General features: G+C 38.1%; 2 non-coding genes across 2 annotated transcripts; one reads left to right on the forward strand and one right to left on the reverse strand.

Annotated features, from left to right (window-relative positions):
- Nucleotides 1-13,257: 13,257 nt before the first annotated feature.
- Nucleotides 13,258-13,329, forward strand: Trnaa-cgc (transfer RNA alanine (anticodon CGC)). Its single transcript has one exon. It is a non-coding gene; the product is annotated as a tRNA-Ala (tRNA).
- A 269-nt stretch (nt 13,330-13,598) lies between these two features.
- Nucleotides 13,599-13,669, reverse strand: Trnag-gcc (transfer RNA glycine (anticodon GCC)). The gene has a single exon. It is a non-coding gene; the product is annotated as a tRNA-Gly (tRNA).
- Between the last annotated feature and the right edge of the window lie 9,013 nt (nt 13,670-22,682).

Genomic DNA, 22,682 nt, shown 5'->3' on the forward strand with positions numbered 1-22,682 from the left:
ACTAGGAAGGTTGAGGCAGAATTGTAAGTTTGAGATCAACCTATGCAATGTAGGCAACATAATGAGATCCCATCTAAAATAACACTCAAAAAAGATGTTGGTTGTTGTTGCTTTTACTTTCATAATCAAACTCAGATATTATTATTATTATTTTGGGTTTGTCAAGACATGGTATCACTATGTAGTCAAGGCTAACCTCCATCTCATGATCCTCCTACTTCACCCTTCTGAGTGCTGGGATTACAGATGTGGACCACCACACCAAGCTCAAAATCAGATATTATTGTTGTTGTTTGAGTGTTTCCCTATGTAGCATGGGCTAGCTTCAAACTTGAAATCTTTTTACCTTACTCTCCCTAGTGCTTAGATTACAGGTGTACTCCACCATACCCACTAAAACTGAGATATTACTGTTTTGACTTCTTCATAGAGTACCTTCTAGTTCTAATAGAAGGGAGCACTAAGTGTGTGTGTGTGTGCATATGTGCATGTGTGAGACAAACCCACCATACTGCTTTATAAATAAATGTATATTACACTATAAATACATATTATATACTTTATATATATTTATATACATATTATATTATACACAAATCAATATGATGCTTGGAAAATTTGCCACATTGTAAATTAAATAAGAAACTTTTATGTGGAAATGAGAGAAGAAACTTACCTAGATTCTCAATATACTCTAGAATGATTTTTTTTTTTCCCTCAAAGTTGAAATGCATTTTGCAAAACAGCTAAATCGATAGACCAAAAAGAGTTGTGATTTTCTAAAGCCTCCACTGTTTCAGGCTAGTACCTTACCTTTTATGGGAGCAATTAAGTGTTTTTGTTTAAAAGTCTTTTCTCTTTAATTAAACAGAGATAGACCTGAGTCAACAATGGAATTCTGGAAGCTGACAAACTGAAATGTCAATAAGCTATTGAAAAACACCCTTTGTCTTTCAAAGTTATTAAGAAGCTGCATTGATCCTGAATCTTAAAAGAAAAAGACCTTCAAATTATAAAATAAGCCTCTGGAGGAGCTAAAGAACCTCCTGATTAGCTTGATCATGATTCTTTCCCCTTAGGAACCCTTTTTGATCACAGGCTAGAAAGCAAAGGCTTTTGCCACACTCCTGACTGTGCAGCAGTGGTATTTTCTCATCAGTGCCTCCTAACCTTTTCGTGAAGTAGAGGGAATTTGTTTAGCAGAATGCTACTAGTGCTAGGAAAACAGATGAGCTGGGTTGCATGCAACGATTTGTCTTTTATCTTTCCTCATTCTTGGGAGTAGGGAAATTATGCATTGACCACAGAGTATCCTCAGCCTCCTTAAAACTTTTACTTAACACAGTAGGTTCCAAATTTAAAGCAGATGGTTGCACAACTTTGTAAATATATTAAAAACCATTGGATTATATACTTTATTTTTATTGGTGTATGTTAACTATATACAGTAAGAGGTTTCATTATGACATCTCCATAAATGTACTTTGATCATATTCACTGGTCCCTTACTCTTTCCTATCTCCCTCCTCCTTTCCCTTCCATCTCTCTAGTAGTCCCCCTTCTATTTTCATAACCTTGCTATTGTTTATTTCCCTAACTTTCACAATGAGAGAAATCATGCCATACTTATTTTTGTTGGACTTATTTCACTTAACACAATGATCTCTAGGTCCATCCATTTTCTAGCAAATGAAATGATTTCATTCATCTTAATGACTGAGTAAAACTCCACTGTCTACCTAAACCACATTTTCTTTACCCATTTGTCTGCCCATAGGTACCTACACTGATTCCATAATTTGCTATTGTTATTAGTGCAGCAATAAACTTCAGTATACAGTATCTCTATACTAATCTGATATTAATTCTTTTGGGTATATGCCAAGACAAGGTATGACTGGGTCATATGAGAGTTCTAGGTTTAATTTTTTGAAGAACTTCCATACTGATTTCTGTAATGACTGGACTAATCCACATTCCCACCAGTGGTAAATAAGAGTTCCTTCTTCCACCCACATCCTTGCCATTCTCTGATGATTAAGGACATTGAACATTTTCCCCTGTATTTATTTGCCATATTTTCTTCATTTGAGAAGTGTTAGTTCAGATCATTTGCCCATTTGTTGATTGGATTATTTGTTATTTTGATGTTTGCTTGAGTTCTTTGTATATTCTGGATATTAATCCCATGCTGGATGAATATCTGGCCAAGATTTTCTCCCACTCTGAAGGCTGTTTCTTCACTCTATTGATTGTTTCTTTTGCTGTAGATGCTTTTTAATTCAATGCATTCCCATCCATCAATTTTTTCTCTTATTTCCTGGACTATTGTAGTCTTATTCCAAAAGTCCATTCCTGTGTCTATGTCTTGAAGTGCTTGCCCCATGCTTACCCATAGTAGTTTCACAGTTTCAGATTTTACGGTAAGATCTTTGACCCATTTTGAGCTGATTTTTGTACAAGGCAAGATATAAGAATCTAGTTTCTTCTGCATATGGATATCCAGTTTTCCCAGAACTTGTTAAAGAGATGATATTAAATGCAGCAAAACTACATTACATGGGTCACACTAAGGGGAGGCCGTGCAAGGGAAAGATAGGGCAAGGGAAGGAAACTAAAAACTTGAAAGTGGTTGATGTGCTTACTGTACAGGAATGAATATAGACATTTTAAACTGGCCAGGGCCACAATGGGAAGCAGACTAGGGAGGAGTGAGAGGACTGGAAGAGGTGAATCAATTGGGGTTGTAATATGTATGGGAACAACACAAGGAAACTCCTTGTGTAGTTATCTTATCTTTATCTCAAAATAGCAAAAACGTCGTGTTTCTCATTTTATCTTTTATGGTTTTTTTCTTCTACAAAGTGGGAGAACAGGAGGGCAGAACAGGTTCTGCCTTGAGGGGGAGGGGTTGGCACTAGTGGGGGGGGAGGTGGTGGGTAAAGGGGTAGGAGGATGAATATGGTGCAAATACTGTGTACACATGTATGTAAATGCAAAAATGATGCCTGTTGAAACTGTTCCAAGAATCAGGGGAGGGGGATGGGGGAGAGCAGTGGAGGGAGGGGAATTCAAGTATGATATGTTTGATACATTGTAAGAATCTTTGTAAATGCCACAATGTGCCCACACCCAGCACAACAATAAAAAAAAACAAAAGAACTGAATAAAAAAAAAAAAGAGGCTGTGTTTTTTCCAATATGTGTTTTTAGGACCTTTGTCAAGAATCAGATGACTGTGGCTGCTTGGGCTTATTTCTGGATCTTCTATTCTATGTTATTGGTCCATGTGTCTCTTTTAGTGCATGTTTTTGTTACTCTGACAGTGTAAAAGCAGGTGCTACCATACCTCCAGCAATGATCTTTTTGCTTAGATTTGCTTTGGCTATTTTGGGTCTTTTGTGTAATTCCAGATGAATTTTGGGATTGTTTTTCCTATTTTTGGAAAGAATGTCATTAGAGTTTTCATAGGGATTGTGTTGAATTTGTACATTGCTTTTGGTATGGCCATTTTAGCAATATTTATTCTGCTAATCCATGAACATGGGTTACATCTTCTAGTGTCTTCTACAATTTCTTTCTTCAGAGCTATATAGTTTTTATTATAGAGATGTTTAACACCTTTGGTTAAGTTTATGCATAGGTTTTTTTTTAGGTTATTGTGAGTGGGATTGCTTTCCTGACTTCTATTTCAGCCACTTGATTGCTGGTGTATTAAAAAAAGATACTGTTTTTTGCATCTTGATTTTGTATCCTGCTACTTTGCTGAAAGTGTGTATTATTCAGTCTCCAAGTGGGGTCTGTAGTGTCTTTTAAGTACAGTATCAGATCATCTGCAGCTAGGGGTAATTTGATTTCTTCCTTTCCTTTTTGTATACTTTTGCTTCCTGTCTCTTGTCTTCTTGTTTCTCTGGCTAGGAATTTAAGCATACCCTTTTCTCGTTCCTGATTTTAGAGGAAGTCCTTTCAGATTTTCCACACTCAGTACAATTTTGGTTGTAGGTCTGTCATATTTAGCCTTTTTTATGTTGAGGTACAGTGTTTCCATTTCTAGTTTCTTTGGTTTTTTTTTTTTTTTTTTAATCATGAAGGGATGTTGGCTTCCATGTAGAAATGTGTTACATTCTAAGTTGATTCTTCTGGAACTGACCTTTTTTCTAGTTCCTGATCCCCTTCTCCTATTGACCTCTGTCACTTTAACGTTTCTGTATTAGTTTTTCTGGATTAAGGACATCAAATACTATCATGTTTTTTGGGTTTCTTACCTACCTTTTGGACTTTTAGTTCAGCAGTCTTTTCATTATAAAGATCTGTCTTTAAAAATGCTGCTTCAGCATGTGCCAGCCTGGCACACTTCAGAAGCTATTGTTTGAGCACACTTAGGAAGTTGTACTGTAAATGGTGCTAGAAAACTGCACAGACAGTGCATAATTTGACACATTTTCCCAAAATTCTTTGTAATATTTTTATCTAAAAACCTGGATTTGTATGTCAGTTTGTAAGGAGTGTGTGTGTGTGGGGGTGGGTGTGGGCGTGGGTGTGGGTGTGTGTGTGTGCGTGTGTTGAGAGAGAGGAAGATATAGACATTTATGTTTGTGGAGAGAAAGATGGAATATTATTATAATATAAAATTACAAAATAGAACATTTATTTATTTGTATGTGAACTGTTAAAAGAAACTAACTATAAATCTACTTCCCTCCTATCATTAACCCTTCCCCTATTCCTTGAATATAAGTGCATCACCCAGTCCCCTCCATCCTCTTGAGGTGAGTTAGACATCCCTGTGGATGGATGTCTCAGACGTCTATGCCATTTTTTTTTTTAACCAAGTAGGGATCAAACCCAGGGCCTCTCATGTGCAAGGTCACTAAGCTACCAGCATCAACAGCCCTTGTCTCAAGCGTCTTAATTTTTGATTTTGTCATCATTATTAACTACATGCCCACTCTATTTTGGGCATCTGCTCTTGAGATCATGGCATCACCTGAATGCCTCTGTGTTTGAAATATTTATTCCACATATTGAACTGACCTTAGCTCTCTGATTTGACCTCCAGGAATTCTCCATGTATATGGACAACCCATTCTTCTCTATACTTCCTTTCAAGAAAATCTTAGATTTTAACTAAGATTCAGTGCTGTGGCACATGCCTATGATTCCATCACTTGAAAGGTAGAAACAGGAGGATTGTGAATTAGAAGTCAGCCTGAGCTCTGCTTCATTAGTTCAAGGTCAGCCTGAAATATATACTGAGACCCTGTCTCAAAAACCGAAGGGCTAAGAATGTAACTCAGTGATAGAGCTATGGCAGTGTCCAACACTGGGGGGAATAAACTTAAATTCTATGTTCAGCTCTTTAGTTATATGCTTGACAGTTCCCACATTTCCTGGCCCTATGGCCATATTGCCGTGGGCATCTAACAGAATATCTACTCAGGCAATCTGGCCACCCTCTTCCACTGCTTACTGTACTTAGTAGCTCTGTTTTCCTCCTTTGATTCCTATGTTCTTGTCAGTGCTGCCTGGAATTCCTTCAGCTCCTTCAGACCGTTGCCACTTTCTTCATATCTTTAAACACACAATTTGACCTTAAGACCAGTAACATGCTCTCTCTCTCTCCTCCCTCTCTTTCTCTGACAAAATAGAAGCCTTTTTCATGTAAATGTCTTCAATTGACTGTCTCCAAATCTCTAAAATTAACTATATATCCCAAAACCTATCTACCCCTGCTTTTCTTCTGTTATGATAAGGTATGCATGTCTTTCTTCTCTTTAAGGGAGACACTGAAGATATTTTTTGCACACTTTTATTGTCTCCCTTTCTCTAAAACCTTCATATTTTCATTCAAATATATTGAATCATCTATCTTAAAATAAAAATAGAACAAAGCCTTTCTTACCCCCAGAATTTCTCTAATCTACTGTTCTTTCATTTAATTGCTCAAGTTAGATGTTCAATGATCATTATTGTATCTTCCTCTTCCTTATCTTCTATGCAACTGATATACAAGTTTTTTCAAACCCGTTTCCTCAGTATCTCTTTATTCATGCACTTTTCTTAATTTCCAGTGGAAATGCTGTCCAATAACAATACCATATGAACCACATTTGTAAAATTTAAAATTTTCTGGGAGCCACAAACAAGTAAAAACAAAAAAAAAAGAAATTCATTTTAACAATACATTTATTTAACCCAAACATAATTTGTTATTTCCTTAAGCAGAGTTATTAAAATACTAATGAGATATTTTGCATCCTTAATCTGGATTAGTCCCATTTCAATAAGTGTATATCACTAGTGGCTACCGTATTGGACAACACAGCTCTAAGTCAGAATCTCTTACCCAGGTCATACTCTTTGCTGGATGCCAATAAACTCCAGTGGTCTCCATGCTTTCTTTCAGGTCCCCTTCCCATATGCTCTGTATACTAGAACCAGAATAATTTTTCTAAAAATAAAATCTCACATTGTTTTCCTCCCTAGAACTCAGCATGTTTCTTACAGCATTATGAGTTCTTATGATATTTACTTTAAGCTCTGCATAAAGTGGACCTTGTCTACTTTCCAGCTTCATCTCTTCCTATTCATAGTCCAGAATATAGTGCACACTTGTATATTTGCACACACATTCATACACACAATTCGTCTTCCTTAAAGCTATTGCGATGTTCTTGGCTCCTGGGTCATTGTCTATTTTTTTCCTTCTGTATAGAATACTCTTTTTTCTTCCTCCTTCTCCACACTCATCCTCTCTAGCTCACTGCTGCTCATGCTTTGTTTCCTCAGAAGTCTCCCACACCCCTAGATGTAGGTCAAGTGTTCCTCCTGCATGCTCATGTGGAATTCTTATTTTCTTCCACCACATCTCCTCTTACACTATTAATAATTTACTGCCAACACCCTTAACCCTAAGTATAGTCAGAACAAAGATAGCACTAACTTTTGTCACTTTTTTCAGCAGCTCCCTAGTGCCTAGCACATGGGAGGTGCTCAATAGATATCCAAATATTTGAGGGATCAGAAAAGAAGAAAATAACCTTTTCTCTCTGTAAATTTCCTGGTGATTTAAAGATATTTGTGTCTCTTGTCCTTTCTTAATTTCTTAGATTCTCTAGTTTGCACATGAATTTGCTTCAAAAGAAATAGTTTCTTTACGGTAAGTATTAAAAAGTAAAGAGCATGAAGTAGATTTTTCAATTAAAAGAAAGACAGGAAAACTCCCCAGAATCACAGTGAATTGCATAGCATTTATTAGGAGAATTAACATCGAATTCTGCAGAGAAATAACTATTATTAAAGGTAACCAACAATCTTCATGTCCCTTCAGTCTAATGGAAACATTAAAATTTTAAATCTTGGTTTTATCTTACCTGATTTCTCAGGTGCCAGTCTTTTAATATCTCTCTCACTCACTCTCTTCTTCTCTCCCTCTCTCTTTTTTCTAGTGCTGGGGATCAAACTCCATGCCTCACTCATGATAGGCAAACACTCTACCATGGAGCTAGCCCCCCCACCCTACTCCCGGCACTGAACCTCCCTTCCATTTGAAGCTCTCTTTTCCCATTGGGACCTCTGAGAATTTATCCTTGTGGTTTTTCTTCTAACTCCCTGGCTGGTCCTTTTCATTCTCCTTTCTTGGTCTTAAATGTTAGAGTTACTCAAAGCTAGGCTTCAGTCCCTTCTTGGCTCATTCTTTACTATTCTCTTCCTAAACACTCCCATCCAAATCCATGGCTTTATTTTTCCTTCAAGGCCATCATCTAAGTATCTACCTAAATTTTCCCTTGGGAGAGATGAATGCCTTCAGAATTGGATAAAATAAAAACAGAATTAATGGCCACTGATAAAACTTACTCTCAGTTGCTCAAATAGTAGAGCACTTGCCTAGCAAGGGAAGGGCCTGAGTTCAAACCGCATCCCCCTCCCCAAACAAAACCCTCACTCTCATCCAGGTGTGATGGTACACATCTACAATCCCAACACTCAGAAGCTGAAACAGGAAGAGAGCAAATTCAAGGCCAGCCTTAGCTATATAAAACCAAAAGTACAAAAAAACTCACTTTCCTCCCAATGTCTACTGTTTTGTGGAATGGCACTACCCTGTACATAATTGTTCAAGCCAGAAAAAACTGAAATCATGGTAAACACCACCTCATTCTCTCATTTTTTTGTTTGTTTTGGGTTTTTTTAGTAGTACTGGGGTAACTCAAAGTGTCAGGTTTGCTAGGCAGGCACTCTACCACTTGAGCCACTGTCAGTCCTCTAATAGTTCTTATTTTCAATATACTAAAAAAATCAATGAATATTTAGTAGGTAGATAAGTATTACAAATGTTTTACATTATTAGATCTGTAGCGTTTTTAAAGCACATATATTATTAAATATCATCATTATGTAATTATATGCAATTTTGCAAAGCTATGAAAAATTTTCTGGGATTCCACACATTTACCTTAGTGCTATTAAATTCAAAGCCACTTTTATTATTGTTTCTGTCTTTTGGTACATAAATGGAAGACTTAGTTTTTTGAGTAAGGGTAAGGAGGACACATCATAGTGGCATCTCCTTTTTTTTTGGTCAAGAGCAACAAGAAAAAATGTGCTTTTTGGATATCAGTGAACATTTATATTCATTCTTTTCCTCCACTTTTTTGGGGAGAGGATTTGAACTTAAGAATCAAATTGTTAGGATTGCTAGGCAGACAGGCCTCTAGCAATTGGGAAATGCTCCCAGTCCCTGTTCTCCACCTTTTTTTTTTGATGATACTGGGGCTTGAATTCAGGGCCTCATGCTTGGTAGGCAGGCACTTTTACTGCTTGAGCCACTCCACCAACCCTGTTCCCTACCTTTTAAGGAGTTTTTACATAATGAGAAGAGCTTAAAATTGGAGGAAAGCAGCATGAGGTAAAAGTTTTGGGAGTTAAACTTTTGAATCCAGAGAAAAAGCTACAGTAATAATTTTTCTATTAATTTGCCTCTAACCAATCACAAATAAGTAGTAGAGTATTTCTTTATGAAGCAATTGCCTTTACCTCTATTTCCTTTTTGTGGATAAGTGAGCAAAAAGTTGTACGTTCTTCCTAATGTAGGATTAATGAAAAAGAAAATTGCTGGCTGCCAAGGTGCTTGTGCCTAGATCCCTTCACTGCTTCTCACCAAAGCATGTCTTTTTGGGTCACAGAGGCAGCAGATGTCTATGCATGTGCTAATTCTTGTCATGTGAAGCATTTTTTTATTAGTTAGAATTTAGGTTCTTTCATGGAACATGGAGATCCCAAATAAAGTGGCTTAAATGTGAAGCTTTTCTCTCCCTTAAAAGTCTCAATATAGACAGCTCAGGGATGGCATGGTGGCTTCACAGCTGTTTGAGACCCAAGCTGCTCCCATCTATACAGATGTGGTCTTCCTTCTTAAATTTCAGCCTTCCCTTTGAGTTAACCTGACACTAAGTTCTAGCTAATGGGATGTGAGGGGAAATGTGAAAGAAGTTCTAGGATATATTCCTAAAGAAAAGAGATATTCCTCTTTCTCCAGATGCATGTGGTTTTTGTAGCATTTCTTTCTTCTTAAATGCCGTCTTAAATGTGTAACTCCTTCTGTTTTAATCTATTTGTAACTAGAATCTAAATGATAGAATTTACAACTTTCAAAGTAATATCTATCTTACTGTTAAATAAATACTTCTAATTCTAAATGCAAATTATGATTACTATAATTTGTCACTTTGGGATACTTATTGAAAAGAGTAATGTTTATTAACTTTCTCTGAATTAAATGTAACCAGTAGTTTTCTTGGCTCTCAGTTATTATTAATTATAATTAACTGTGGTGATGAAGAATTACTAATAGTTATGACCCTGAGGAGCACAATAATGTATTTCAGAAAGCTGCTTGTTCCTTCAGGTATTGAGTACAGCAATCCAGTCCTTTTTTAATCCAGGAAGCTATAAGCAATAGGCATTTCCAAGTGCCTAGAGGTCACACTCCTCCTACCCATCTCCCAGCCCCTTCTCGAGCCTTTCCAGATGCCAGTAAATCAGTAGGGTTATCCTTGCTAAGTGACCCATTCATGCACTATGAATGTGGGATGGAGGAGACAAACTGTGAGGGTAAGAAATGCTCATTTTTAACATTTGAATACTCCCTCTACCTGCTTCATCTCGCATGAAGGAAATTAGGGAGGAGAACTTGGAATGAGTCAACTTTTTTCATCCTCTAGCAACACTAATCCCCGAGTACTGGGGGCTCAGGGCAATGATCCTTCCACTTTCAGAATTATGGCAGCCTTGGTGTTCACACACAAAGTGAAGAACTTGGGTATGTACTAAAATGCAGTGATTCTCTACCTTGACTGCATATTAGAATTACCGAAGCCTTTCAAAAAATCTCATGCCCAGGCCTTTAGATCAGGATATCTGGAGATGAGATCCAGGCATCACTGTATCTTTAGAGCTTTCCAAGTGCCCCTAACATGCAGCCAAGGTTGAGACCCATAGGCCTAAGAATAGTCATCTCTTGTTGACATATAAACCACTCTCAGGCAGTAGCTCTGTTTTAGCTGCACACTGGAATTTTCAGAAAGTTTACAAAGATACTGATGTGGGGACAGATACTGTTCAATAGGTACAGTTATAAGAAGAACAATTTCTGGGGGTCTAATGTGAAGCATGTGTTGTAATGAATATGCTAAAATTTGATTGTGGTAATCATTATACAATGTACATATATAGATGTGTGTGTTTGTGTATATATGTCATCACATTATACATTGAATCTTTATTTCTCAATTAAATATAGTTTCTAAAAGATACTGATGCCTGGACTCACTCCTATAGAATCTAATTTAATTAGACAGGGTTTGGGCTCAAACAAATGTCAGTGTTTTTCTAATGCACATTCAGGAGTAATAACTATTGCCTGGACTGGTAATAAACATCTTAACTTGGAATCAGCTCTAAGGGAAGGATGCTCAACACCTGTTGGTCGTAAGTGCCAAGACTTGAAGCAAGATATGTGAAAGCAGAGCCAGAGGTAACTGTCTCCTGCTTCAAAAGGGTACCTGAGATCAGGCTTTGTGAATGGTGTGTGTGTGTGTGTGTGTGTGTGTGTGTGTGTGTGTGAGAGAGAGAGAGAGAGAGAGAGAGAGAGATCAGTCAAATATGTGGCAGAGATGAGATATAGGGGAAATTTGTCTCCAACCAAAAAAGATGTGGGAAGCATTCAAGATAGAACTAGACTTTATTGGTATTCCATAGTTTGGGACATTTGGCCAATCTTTCCACATCTAGCAGCTTGTGGAAAGTTTTATTTGCAAGCATAACAAAAGTGATCCAAGTTTTCCTGAAACCTCTAATCCCATGTCATCTCTTCATCAGCCTTCCATGGTGAAAACACCCAGTAAGTTAGAACATTTCTATTGGACTAAACTAGAGCCATGGCTCAACTTTACATCTTCTGTTGGCTTTAGAGCTCAGCCTCATGTTCTTTAGCAAGTGCACCTTCACAGGCCTTGGATATCTAGAACTAGAGGAGTGAGTGTGTAAGAGAAGCTGCCTCTGGGCTTAATTCTGAAATTTTAGAATTGCTTGAGAAAGAAGTCCCAGAAAGAGAAGTTGTCAGGGATGGGAAAACCAGCCATAACAGGAGGAAGGGGATCCTAAAGAATAAGTCAAACTGAGTCATCAGAGGCAAACATGCTTCTTTCCCAATGAACTGGGTTGTAATTAGCACTGGTGGAAGGCTTGGGGTGGAGAAATGGCTCTGTGTCAAATTTCTGATTCAGAATCAATTGAAGAAGTTTATGTTCTTGCCCTGGGGTGGGGGGGAAATGCAGGGAAATTCTTAAAACTTAGAGCAAACCTCCTTAATACACTGACTTTTTTTGGAGGGTAGGGGGTGGAGGGAGAGTCTGAACTATAGTTGAATTAAGTCAGCAAGTGATTTGTTCAAGTTAAAAACAAAATTTGATTCTGAGCTATTATTTGTTTAAATTACTGTAAGAAGCACAGTCATTTATTGTTAAACCAGAATTTGATTACAAAGAGTATGGTTTATCCAGAGAGATTCAGAAACTGCTGCTTTCTGTGTGGCTTTTGCCGAGGTGACCATTTCATTTTTCAGGGGTGTTGAGGGGAATGGAAACTCTAGGCCCTCTCTCTGCTACCTGTTTGGGGTCAGCCTTACAAGTTGACTTCCCTGATACCAGCTCTTTCCCTTGCTACTATCAGAGGGTGGCTTCTACTACCCAGCCTTCGACTCCTCGATTGGTAGATTGGTATAGCTTAAACTGAACGCTGAAGGGTGGAACCCACTTCACTTCACTTTAGTGAAGTTAATCGAAGTGCCTGCACTCAATGCCTGCAACTCAACCAACGGGAGCCAGGCAGCTTCCAAGGAACAGGACTCAGGGTAGGTCTTTAACTTTGGGTCTGGTGTGCAATTAGAGGTCAGAGAGAGTCGAGGATATTAAAGGTAAGGTTGAGTTATTAACATTTCTGCATTCACATATCAATCAGTCAGATTGGCCCAAGGCGTAACTATCAAACGGAGTGGAAAAATCGATCTGGAGCAAGTTCTCCTCCCCATCTTTTCATCATTTACATATAATTAAGCTACAAAGAAGGGTGGTGGTGTCATTTTCTTTCAGCTTAAGCCCCATGCAAATGAAGGACAAATTGCAAACTCATTTTTATCTGCAAGGGTTGGCCACAACCAGCATAACCAGTCTTTGGAAATTGTAGTTAAAGCAAATGTGGGGGATTTGGGGGGCGTGTTTAGGTAAATTCATAAGGTCTTCATGTGTAAAGAGATCTTCCCCGCTCTCCTTTAGGAACAGGTCTCCTTGGGCACCATGGGAGATATTGGCAGGCTGAGCTGGGGCGCCAGGTCGGGGTCAGGGGGTGACCCGAGTTCCGGCAAAGCCGGAGGGCGGACGCCGGGCGGCCTTAGGATCCCCGGCGCCTGCGCAGTGAACCCCGGAGCAGCTCGGGCTGGCTTGGCTCGGCTCCGCCCGGTCCCGCCCCGGGGCCGCACGGGGCTCGGGGCTGCGCCCGGGTTCCCATCGCGTCTTGGCTGTGGGCAGCGGGTGGGTCCGCGGGGGCGGGATGCACAGAAAAGGCGGCCTGAGACCCTGGGGAGAGAACAAGTGTGATTCAAAGACAGCTATCAGCATAAATCCAAGGACTTTCGACAGTAATTTGACTGGAGCCCAAGGAACTGAATGAGTATCTACAGTAGAAGGCTGGCTCTCGGCTGGGGGATGTAGCTCAGTGGTAGAGCGCGCGCTTCGCATGTGTGAGGTCCCGGGTTCAATCCCCGGCATCTCCAAGCAGCCTCGGTTTATGTTTTTTTTTTTTAACTCTTGCTGAAAGTATCTACTTACTGCCTCTATTTACTTTTTGGTCATATCTAGGGCGCCCGATAACAATCAAAAGAAAGGCTAAAAAAAGTAATAATTTTTATAATTATAGTAAATCGCTAAATGTAGGGAAATAGTTCTTTTGAATTCTTGAAGTAAAAGTGAAACCAGAAGCTACGCATAACCAATACCCCTTTCTTAGTTATTGTGAAACTTTCTGGCTCGTAAAACACATGTTTGCATTGGCCGGGAATCGAACCCGGGCCTCCCGCGTGGCAGGCGAGAATTCTACCACTGAACCACCAATGCCCATGTAAGAGAAGGCTGTCTCCCATTCTATAGTAGGAGGTACTTCTTATGTGCGCTATGACTCTTAGTAGTTACGTGTTTATGCATTCAAAACTAAAGAAAGTAATAGAATTCTTAAGTGATTATAAAATATTTGGAAAACATTAACATTTCTAAAAAATGCTCCTGTTAACTTCTGCTGAACTTTATGAGATTCTTCTGAAACTATCCTTGGTGAAAGAGGCAAATGAAAATTTTGTTGTCTGTTTAGGATTAGGCAATCACTTAGTCTATCCTCAAATACTTAGATCACCCCTCCCTCCACCTTTAGCTGTTCAGACAAATACATGATGGAAATTTGACTAGGATTGGGAATAGGGACCAGGGACTGAAATTGTAGGGATCGCTGGGGATGTAGTTCAGTGTTAGGATAGATCAGAGTGCTTGCCTAGCATATGGGTTCTATCCCCTGCACCCCACTCCACCCCCCCAAAAAAATTGCAAAAGCAAATTATAGGGATATATTGGAATTATCATATGAGATCTGCACAGAGAACTTTGAAACATTAGCCACGTGACCTGAATTTACTAAACGGGCCCCTTCTTGTGAAATGACTTAATCTTGGGACCCCTTTAACTCCCATATTATGAGTCTGAACCTTTACCTTTAGTTTTCATGGAAAGTGAAATTGCCAATGATACAGTAAGTATACATGAAGAGGAGAAAGTAACATAAAAGGAGAAGGACATAAAGTCAGGGAAATGACTTTAAATGTACAATAGAAGGCTGTGGATTTAGGCACCCTTGGCCCTGTACTTTTAGAGTCCCAAAATGTTATGATTCAAAATAAAAAACAATCAAAAAGGATCTCAGAACCTGAGAGACACTGATGAAAGTTTAAAACAGATGAAAGAAATCAACTAGGAAATATGGTCTTATGGCAGGCATCATTACTGATCTACTCTAAACCCATTTTATTTTCTTTCTTGCTAAAAGTCTGCCCATGTGTTCCTAGGCCCAGGGACAAATGTGGTGCCCTAAGCCAGTTAACCCATTTTCCTTCCAAAGATTGATCTGGGGTAGGTTTAACAAGCAGAAATGCAGTCAACTAGGGGCTTCTGGACAGATGGCAGGGAGATCCTCTTTAGTGCTTCATTCCTTCTTGTAGTATGAGGGTACAATGCTTGGGGCCACCCCAACCATCCTGAGACTTAACAGGACACTGGGGACACCTCAGAAAAAAACACTGCACCATCCCAAGAGTCTCTCCTTCCAGGCTGTTGATGAGGTAAACAAATTAAAGATCTTTTTGGTTTTAAGTGTCTTTGCATTGGAAATCTTGTTACATGCAACCAAAAACCTTTAAGGACTATGTGTGTGTGTGTGTGAGTGAGTGTGAGTGTGTGTGTGTGTGTGTGTGTGTTTGTGTTTAACAAAGGAATTACTGGAAGTGCTTTATGAAAATGGGAGTAATCAAAGAGAGAAGTGATGATTCAGGAGAAAGTAGGCTGATAATTGAGAAACCAAACCCTTGAGAAGGTAAGGGTGGATAGAATCCAGAGTGGAACAGGAAACTCTGGTAGGCAGTGATTTGGGTAGCTGTGTGATCAGGCATGGAAAGATCAGAAGGATGACTGACAGTGCTTTCTGGGTGGCACCCACTAACACTTTCCCAGTCTGGTCTACTTTCAGGCTCACACAAGAGCTGTCCCCATTGAGACTGGCTGAGAGAAGAAAGGGGAGTGCTGTGAAGTCCCCTGAGAGATACACTGCCTGTCTTAGACAACCCCAGTCATTGTGGCAGGTCAGTGTTCATAAGTTGCTTAGTAGCACCTTGGGGCACTTGCTCAAGTCACCATCAAGTTGCTGGCTGGTAAAAAGAAAAAAAAAAAGTTGCTGGCTGGTGTTGGCTCACTGTGGCCAGTTTCCATCATCTGAAGAAAGTAAACCATTAAGAAACAGAAATAGTTCCTATAATACATCGTCACCAAAGCAATGCCTTTTTTTTTTTCTTTCCTTCTTTTTTTAACTTGTGAGTGATTGTATTGATTTAATACGCACAGCTTATTTCTGTCCCAGGTTACAAACTAGCCCTGGGGAAATGGTGGAGCCTGTCATTTGGATTGCCCTTTTCTGGCTGGGAATTAAATCATTACTTATTCCATTTTAGAATCACAAGTAGTACCCTAAGGCCTACTTTCCTAAGGATTAAAATCAAGGCATGGCAATGAAGAATCCAGGTGTAATTCTCAGATGCATGCAGCTGTTGAGAAAGCAGCAATTTTTCCTGGAACGCTGTCACTGCACACTCATCTGCTCATGCCTCCTAGTCCTCAACCATGTCTAATTAGTCTACAAGTCTGAATTTCCTCCTTGATGATGGCGCTGAGTCTGGTTCTACCCTATGCCAGTCTCTCCAACTACAGCCATTATCAGGTTCCTCCCTGGGCTACCTGAGAATTCTCTGATTTCCTTTGCTTTGCGGCATGCTACTCCAAGTTGAATTTTCTCCCCCTCCTTTCCTCTCTTTCTTCCCTCCCTCCCTTTCTTCCTTCATTAATTTTTGAAAATTCAAACTGTTCTTTATTTTTGTCTCAAAAATTGAATTAATTTCCAAGTCATCCAGAGTCCTTGGGATGGAGGAAATGAGAGTGTGAATTTGCCTACCACCATCTGTTGGCAGAAATGGCTTTGCCTCCTTTCTCCATGACTCTCTTCTTCCCAAGTCATTTCATATCTCAAACATATGCACAGAGAAAGCTCATGCCTATGGTTTAAAATTCCAGAGGTGTTAGGGAGTATGCATTGGAAAGAATGTCTTCGGGCCGAACATGGGAGCTCAGGCCTGTAATCTGGGCACTTGGGAAGTCGAGGCAGGAGGATCACAAATTCAAAGCCAGTGTGAGCTACATAGTGAGAAATAAAAGTTTTTTAAAAAGAATATAAGAACACATAGAGCTACACTTTCTTTTTTAGGCCTCTGCGTTCCTTTTTAATTGTCAATTATAGGCTAAGAATTAAAACCTTTTTTTCCATCTCACAGTCACAAATAGTGCCCTGAGGCCAAGTTTCCTGAAGATTAGAATCAAGGCATGGAAATGAAGACCCATTGCAATCTAAGATGCATGAAGACAGTGGCAAAGTCCTTTGCGTGGAGTTGCCATAATTACCTGAACCAGGTCCTTGAAGGATAATTAGGCTTTTTGATCTTTTGCTAGAAGGAACAATACTGTATCAAATACTTAGAATAAATGCCATTTTGCCATGTATGATAAATTCCTAAAGCAGAGTTGCTAAGTCAAATTGTGAGTGCTTTTTAATTTTGATACACAATGCAGAATTACTCCCCCAGAGAACTGTTTTTGTTTTTTTTCAAACATTGCTTTCATTATAATTTTTTGCTCTTAAACCTCAGTGGATCCCTAATTCTAACTACATTTTTTGAACTTTGCTAGGTTCAGAGTGGGCTTCATTAAATTATGTCACATACTTTTTATTTTTGGCAACACTGGAACTTGAACTCAGAGATTCACGCTTGCTTGACAGACACTCTACCACTTGAGCCACTCCACCAGCCCAAACTTCCTTAATTTTCTGTTGTTGCCATATGGTAATTCTGAATCTTTGAAGAGATGGCCTTGTATTTTCATCTTTCTCTGGGCCCTGCAAATTATGTGGGTAGTACTAGTAAAATTCTCTAGACTCCCCAGGTCCTAATCCCATTTTATGATTGCAGCCATATGTTTTTGTTGCTTTCTGTCATGAACAAAACTCTGCACACCACTTCCTCATAATGATGGCTTTGTTAAGGCTGCTTTCTCTCTCCAGGGCATTTCCCTTTGCTCTCTGTGCATCTTCCCAAAGGGAGTTTCAGCTTTATCTGGGAAACTTGACTCAAGTATGGAAGCCATATTTTATTTTTCCTTTTCTATCTGGCTCCAAAGCTCTGTTTCTTCCACCCTGAAGTTGATCAATTCTGGTTCTGCCCCTAAAGTCCCTTCAGTGTTATGTGAGTCATTTATTTTCTTTGGACCTTGGTTTCCTTAGGTGTAGAATGAAGGTATTGTTCTAGAGCACCAAGGTTCTTCTCAGCACTAATAATCAGAATATTTTATGCTGCTTTGAAATAAGAATTTGAGATTGTAGATAAAGTATACAAGTTTGAGTTTGTTGAAAATATGTAATGATAAGAGGTCTTGGCAAGGTGAAAGAGAACAGATTGGAGTGGAGAAGGCATTTTATCATTACATTCTATGAAAGTTATCAAAGAAATTCAAGTTAAAAAAGACATATCACTTTACACCTGCAAGACTAGACAACATCATAAAGGTGGGCAATGCTGGGGGTGTACGGGGACATGGGGACATGTGACCCTTGCCACTGATGATAGAACATTTGTAGAGACATTTGGGAGAGCAGCTGACACTACTTGGGAAAATTAAGCTTACATGTAAATGATGGTGTAGCATTTCTATGTGTGTGTTCATTGCAAATAAATTCTTACATAGATCGATAAAGGGGATTGTACAAGGATGTTCATTGTGAAAACAACCCAAGCATCCTCTGGGAGACTTAACAGGTAGCTCATGATTGGGTATGCCATAGATTTCTCTGTAGCACATTAAATGTATCCCAGAGCAATATAGGAGCTTCAAAAACATGGTACATGTGAAAGCTATGAGATATGACAATATAATTGGTATTGTAAGTTTAAAATTATTCACACAAAACAATACATGCTTTGTAAGTCCACACATAGACAAAAGGATGCATGTTAAACATGATATAGGGACAGACTCTGGAGGGGCAAAGGAAATGGAATAAAAATGTAAGGATAAAAGTGAATAAATATGTAACAGAGAGACTGTGGCCTAAGATAACATACATATCATGAATACAGGAATGTGATTAACTCATCCCCATGCAATGAGTTTCCTCAACAGAAGAAAAGTGATAAAAGTAAAAAGTAAACATATATATTACAAAAATGCAAACAGCACAGGAAGGCATAAAATCAAAAGTAAAAATTTCCATCCATTCTAGTGTCCATCTTTTCCATACTTCCTAAGTCCAGGTCTTAAACTTAAATTCTACTAATAAGTTTTTGTTTAACCAGTCCCTCTATATGCTCATCTCAGCACCAGCCAACTTGCCCTCGATGTAATAATGGCAGATTGCTCTGTGAAAGGACAGAGCACAACTTAATCAAGTCCCTTTTGATGGGCTCTGTATGCTAGAGTGTTTCTCCTTTCTGTGCTGATATTTAAGGAGATTCATATATCAACAGACATTTCTTATATTCCCTAAGTTTTTGCAATGTTTCTAGTTTATCAAAACTTAGTTCTTAAATATTTACTGCTTGAAAAAAAATTTTTTATCTACCTAATACATGGTCCTTGTGGTCAGAAGAACTTTTTTTTAGTTTCCCCATAGCCTAGACTGGTCTCAAACTTGTGATCCTCATGCCTCAGCCTCCCGAATGCTAGGAATACAGGTATGTACCACCATAACCAGCTGGGAACTTTTAGTGAATAGTTTGACTTATTTGCTTTTCCATAAATACAATGTATACATAATAATAGCTAGTAGACATTGGCAACTGAATATACAAAGCAACCTGTCAATAATCTTCAATATCCATATTAATCAATTTCTTTGGTAGAAAACCACAAGAAGCCAGGAGAGACATGAAATAGATTCTCACAGCTCACAGAAAGAACCATTTCTACCACACCTTGACCTTGAACTTTGACCTCAGAACCAAGACATTAAATTTCTGTTTTTTAAGCTACATGATTAACAGTTTTCAAGAAAAAGAAGCTTAGTTAGGAAAATAGAGTGTGAGATTTTACTTGCCTGAGACCAGAATACTTGTTTATTAATAGCATTAACTTTATTCTTAATCTTAGTTCTTGACAATCAGTCTATAAATTAAGCAACATAAGGCTAGACCCGATAGTATTCTGATACAAAAATGCCAAGAAACAAAGTATTCAAAATCAATAGGGGAGAGAACTAAATTCTATACAAAAATTCATCTGAAAGATAATATTCTGATCAAGCATGGTGAAACACATCTGTAATCCCAGCACCTGAGAGACGGAGGCAGACAGATTAAAAATTCTAAGATAGTGTGTACTACATAGTGAGACCTTGTCTGGAGGGGGAAAAAAAGATAATACTCTGATTATCAAAATTTAAGAAAGCTTAGTAAAATATTTTGAATTTTTTACATAATGTACTAGTTCCGTAAATGAGTTATAGAGTTATTTTTAGTTCCGTAAATGAGTTATAGAGTTATTTTTAGGAAGGTTCATAAATGACAAAATAATTTTGACAACCATGTTTTTTTGAACAGCCACTTTTAAAATTAGCCTTTCTAATCTCTAGCACCACAAAATAAATAAGTAAAATAAAATAGCATTTTGCTTTGGATGAATTTCTATAATAATTCCTAATTTAAGCATTTATAGTTCCATTTTCATGGTTATTTTCAGGGTAGAAGCATTAAATATAACTAATGGTTATGAAGGATTACAAATATGGTCATACACAAAGCAAGGTGACATGAAACTTTAAGGAGGGAATGAAATATTTTTAATTTTCACCATCAATCTTGTAAATATCATTGCAAAATCTATGTATTCACTTTGGCACATGCATAGTTTATTAATCATCTTAGCTTTGGGAATTTTCTGATTTAATTTTAAATGTTAACCAAGGTTCCACACACCCCATCAGTCGTGCATGTGGATGCCCATACACACACTCATATTAGTCCTCTCTCCCCAGAGCAAAAATACATGAAGGAAAAACCTATGGGGGTGTATAGGAATGAGATATGTGAGCTAGATAACATTCAGTATATGTTTTTGTATAGCTTTGTATCTTGAATCATTTAAATATATTAAAACAATAAAATTCAGTAAAAATTATGCAGAAAAAACCTCTAAAATTTGAATACAAAGAAACCAGAGGACCCAATGGTATATTAAAATATAACCACACATACACGAACACTGTATAGTACTTTGACTACTTAGTGGATATGCTCTGAGAAAAAAAATTGCATAGAAATCTTGAACTTTACATGATAGGTATGTCATTAGTAGTAGTATTGGTATATTCGTTGACATTATTTTATGTACTGTGGGATAGAACAAATGAATAATATATGGATTTTTGTGATAAAATCTTCTTTTCTTTTTCACCTTTTAAAAAATAATATTATTGTTGAACTGGGGGTACATTGTGACATTTACAAAAGCTCTTACAATATATCATAATTGAATTCACCCCCTCCATCATTCTTCCTTGTCGCCCTCCCCAATCTTGGAATACATACATACATGAGTATGTAATATTCCCACTACATTCAATCTCCTCTAGCATTTCTTTTATCTTCCTGCCTCCCATTGGTACCAACCCCTCGACAGGGCTTGTTTTACCTTCCTGCTCTCTGTTTTTGAAAAAAAAAAAGCATTTTTGTGTGTTTAAGATAGCTCTATAGGGATATTTCCATGAATAGATGTGTTATAACTTGAATTGGTTCATGTTTCTCACTTTGGAAAGGGAGGGGAGGAAATACAGATTAAATAGGGGCCTGGCATATAGCTCAGTGGTAGAGTGTGTGCTCAGTATGTGCGAGGCCCTGGGTTCATATTCCCAGCACCAAGGGAGAAAGAAAAGACTGGGGAAATAGAATAATGAACTCTGTGCTACTGAACTTGAATAGGAGGTTATCACTACAAAATCATGATTAAGAAATGTTTTCTCTTAGTTTTGTCAAATGAAAGGGCACAGAAGCAGCGATAGTTGCCCAATGAGTGTATCTCTTGGCTAGACCTGCTTCCTAACGGCCTTCATGATTTATGGTGTGTGTGGAAAACAAAGGCTCATTATGAAAAAGTCTTGTACAATCTTATTTTTGCAAGGAAAATAATGTATCTAATTATAGGGAAAACAGTGAAAGAGAACAGATAATGGGAGCAGTGTGGTATGTGGGTAACTACACACTCTGCCATTTAACAGCTGTGGAGCCTTATCAGGTGCTTAACCTTTTGGCTTTAGTTTTTTCCTCTATTAAACAGGAATAATAGAAAGTCCAATCTCATTGGATTTATATGTATATAAATGGATTTATATACATTTAAACATTTAGAAGATTTCTTGGAATATCTTAAGGGCCTAATAACTGTTACTACTATGGACAATTTAAAATTTGGGGTTTTTGCTTATTCAGATTTTAAAATTTTCCACAGGTATTAACTTGAGTAAAAATAATTATCTGAATATATTTAATTCAGTGGGTAATTATCAGTCATGAGACTGGCACTTGATGGCAGTAGATCTCAAGGTCAAAGTCAAGCTAGATGTTTTCTTGGCCTTCTAGCATTCTCCTTGGCAACTTCCATATCTCAGTGTCTGATTCTCAATTTCTCAAGCTCAAAAACTTCATTGTTGGTACAATGGAATAAAGCCACCTCAGGCCAAGGAGGTAGCTCAGTAGTACAGCACTTGCCTACTATGCATGAGGCCTTGGATTCAATCTTCAGCCCAGAAAAAAGAAAGAAAGAAAGAACAAAACAAACAAAAATGTATTTCTCTGAGTCACATGCACATCAAACAAGAACCACAATGATTTGGTTTCCAATTCAAACTGCATCATTCTCTTGTACAAACATTATTGTCTTTTACACAACCAGTTCATTTTTCTTTCTATGGTCAAATTATAAGGGAAGTCAGGCCATAATCTGATAGATTTGGGTAAATACAACTGGATTTAGAGCATGGGGGACATCATTGTAAATTTATCAACATCATTTTAGAAAACATTTAGTGTTTCCATATTTATAACAGATCATATCCCTGCCATGGGAATTGAACACAATGCAAGGCCCTGACCTTCCTCCCTCTGGGGTATGCTGTACATTGCTAAGATATATTTCTCTGTTTCATAATAAATATTGTTAACTCCTCCCCAGAGACATATCTTTTTTATATTTTAAGAGCACTGGTAAAGTTACAGTTGGT

The sequence above is a fragment of the Castor canadensis genome, chromosome 4, assembly GCF_047511655.1.
Source record: "Castor canadensis chromosome 4, mCasCan1.hap1v2, whole genome shotgun sequence".
Lineage (NCBI taxonomy): Eukaryota > Metazoa > Chordata > Mammalia > Rodentia > Castoridae > Castor > Castor canadensis.